This window comes from Terrapene carolina, unplaced genomic scaffold, assembly GCF_002925995.2.
Source record: "Terrapene carolina triunguis isolate 2854851 unplaced genomic scaffold, T_m_triunguis-2.0 Scaffold771, whole genome shotgun sequence".
Lineage (NCBI taxonomy): Eukaryota > Metazoa > Chordata > Testudines > Emydidae > Terrapene > Terrapene triunguis.
In genome coordinates, this window is record NW_020665122.1 from 1,215,112 (window position 1) to 1,218,733 (window position 3,622).

Here is a 3,622-nt window from a genome sequence, read left to right on the forward strand (position 1 = left end):
AGCAAACAAGGGTCATTAAACAACGCTGTGAAAGAAAGCCAGCAACCCATGCAATGCTGGGATGGAAAACAATGCATCATAGGACATTGAGTCCAGTCCTGAGATGAGCCACGATTTGCTCCACCTTCCTGCAAGAGTTAGCAGCAGAAGTTGTCTAGCTGGACTGTTGGATAGGTACCCCACAATGCACTGCTCGCACTATCGATGATAGTGCCCAAAGTGTGGATGCGCTCTGCCGACAGAGGGAGCGTAGCATGAACATGCAATACCAATTTTTATTATAATGTTTTTTGTGTGATGACATAACTCTGTAGTGTAGACAAGGTCTCAGAGCCAGCAAAAAGCAATAAAGTCGAGCAGCAGTCTGGTCTTGAGAGAGAGTTTTTGCATCTGGTGTTGTCTAAAGAGGATTGGGGCTGTTTCTCCTGCATTTGGAGAAGAAGGACTTTGTGCTTTCCTTGTAAAGAAACAAGATACCAGACCCCATCCTCACTTTCTGCGCCAAACTGGGACATCCCGGGGCCTTGAACTCTGACTATCCGCTTGGGTCAGAAAGGGGCAACAATATCGAGTGAATGTTCTCTGTCTACAAACTAAATCCTGCCATGGATAAGGAGTCTGGGATGTGAATGAAAACTGGGAGTTATTTCAGAAGGGTTTATTAGATGGCCTGTATAAGGAGCACAGGGGCTCAGCCCTGCTGCTTTCACAGCCAACAGGAATTCTGTCTGCCTTCGGGTTCCAGGATTTGGCCCCTCAGACAATACGGGACAGGGTCTTTATTTTTGCTGTTTTTTCCCCCCACTTGATATTATTTTAAAACAAGGAATAAATGTATAACACCCGCTAAAGAACTGAACAAAGAACAGACCAAAAAGGGATTTCTTACCCACTGCTGCTGGGGGCTTCAGTGGCCCTGATCGTCTCTGTCTTGTGGTTGTAGAGTTCCTTTAGCAAAGTCTTCTGCAGCTGTGGAGAATCGTATTTCTGAAATTCCCTATTCGAGACAAGGAAAACCTGTGGGGAGCTCATCCCTATTCTGGACAGGTTGCTGACGCAGTCGTTTCTGATTTTATCCAGGGTTGTCTCCTCGTTGAAGCTTTTTTTGTGTTTCTCATTTAACAGGTCCAAGTCCACTTTGGAGCGCACAAAGTAAGACTTCTTTCCCATCCCGGTGAGCTCCCGGGCCAGCTCAGTGAGGCAGAATCTGCTCCTCTCTGAAGCGATGATGATGAAGACATCGTAGCGGCTGAACTTCACTTCTCTCAAATAAGCGTCGGGCCGAAAATATGTGGTCCCGATCGAGGGCAGGTCCCAGACAACCATTATGGGACACATAGGATGCCAATATGGTACTGGTTTTTTGGTCTTTTTCAGCACACCCGTTTCAGGAGCATCTTCATCTTTGTCTTTATCTCCCAACCCCCGGATGGCATGGACCAAAGATGATTTGCCAGATCCCGGCTCCCCCGTGACGGCGATATTGAACTCAATGCCTGACAAATTCTTAAATGTCTGCACCACAGAAGCTGCTTCTAAGAAGTTTCCTGCTTTGATAGCAGCCTCGATCTGTTTAGTTTGTTCCACAGACATACCAGGAAGAATATTTCTACATTCTGCATATAGGTCATCCCAGGTAGGATTGAGATCAGCCATCTCCCTGGGAAAAGAAATGGTCATGGTTAGTCCTGTTTCCCACGCAGGCTCCACCAGCACATTGTAAGCTGGAGACCAGTATCTAAATATCCCAGACATTTAACATATGTTAATGTGAAAAACATGGAGACCTGGGAGAAAAGTCAGAATTTAGGGGGAGAATGGGCTGATATAGCAGGGATAAAGGAGAGACAAGACAGAACTGGGGGGGGGGGATCAAATCAGTATCTTAGATGTCTGTATACTAATGCGAGAAGTATGGGGAATAAGCAGGAAGAACTCAAACTGCTAGTAAATAAACACAACTATGACATAGTTGGCATCACAGAGACTTGGTGGATAATACGCATGACTGGAATATTGGTATAGAAGGGTACAGCTTGCTCAGGAAGGGCAGGCAGGGAAAAAAGGGAGAAGGTGTTGCCTTATATATTAAGAATGTATACACCTGGTCTGAGGATGAGATGGAAATAGGAGACAGACTTGTTGAAAGTCTCTGGATCAGGATAAAAGGCGTAAAAAAACAAAGGTGATGCCATGGTAGGGGTCATCTACAGGCCACCTAACCAGAAAGAAGAGGTGGATGAGGCTTTTTTTAACAACTAACAAAATCATCCAAAGCACAGGACTTGGTGGTGATGAGGGACTTTGACTACCCAGACATCTGTTGGGAAAATAAAACAGCCGGGCACAGATTATCCAACAAGTTCTTGGAATGTATTGGAGACCATTTTTTTTATTTCAGAAGGTGGAGACAGCTAGTAGGGGAGAGGCTGTTCTAGATTTGATTTTGACAAAGAGGGAGGAACTGGTTGAGAATTTGAAAGTGGAAGGCAGCTTGGGTGAAAGTGATGACAACATGATATAGTTCATGATTCTAGGGAATGGTAGGAAGGAAAAGAGCAAAATAAAGACAATGGATTTCAAGAAGGCAGACTTTAGCAAACTCAGGGAGTTGGAAGGTAAGATCCCATGGGAAGCAAGTCTAAGAGGAAAAACAATAGAAGAGAGTTCGCAGTTTTTCAAAGAGACGTTATTAAGGGCACAAGAGCAAAGTATCCCACGGCATAGGAAAGATAGGAAGTTTGGCAAGAGACCACACTGGCTTAACCAGGAGATCTTCAATGATCTAAAACTCAAAAAAGAGTCCTACAGAAAGTGGAAACTCGGTCAAATTACAAAGGATGAATATAAACAACTAACACAAGTATGTAGGGACAAAATTAGAAAGGCCAAGGCACAAAACGAGATCAAACTAGCTAGAGACATAAAGGGTACCAAGAAAACATTCTACAAATACATTAGAAGCAGGAGGAAGACCAAGGACAGGGTAAGCCCGTTACTCAATGGAGGGTGGGTGGGAGGGAAATAATAACAGAAAATATGGAAATGGCAGAGGTGCTTGATGACATGGTATATCTTGACTTCCTTAAAGCTTTTGATATGGTCTCGCATGGCCTTCTTATAAACAAACTAGAGAAATGCAACCTAGATGGAGCTACTATAAGGTGGGTGCAAAACTGATTGGAAAACTGTTCCCAGAGAGTAGTTATCAGTGGTTCACAGTCAGGCTGGAAGGGCATAATGAGTGGGGTCCCGCAGGGATTACTTCTGGGTCCAGTTCTGTTCAATATCTTCATCAATGATTTAGATCATGGCATAGAGAGCACACTTATAAAGTTCGCAGATGATACCACACTGGGAGGGGTTGCAAGTGTCTTGGAGGACAGGATTAAAATTTAAAATGATCTGGACAAATTGGAGAAATGGTTTGAAGTAAATAGGATGACATTCAATAGGGACAAATGCAAAGTACTCCACTTAGGAAGGAACAATCAGTTGCACACATACAAAATGGGAAATGACTGCCTAGGAAGGAATACTGCAGAAAGGGATCTGGGGGTCATAGTGGACCACAAGCTAAATATGAGTCAACAATATAACAGCGTTGCAAAAAAAAGGAAAC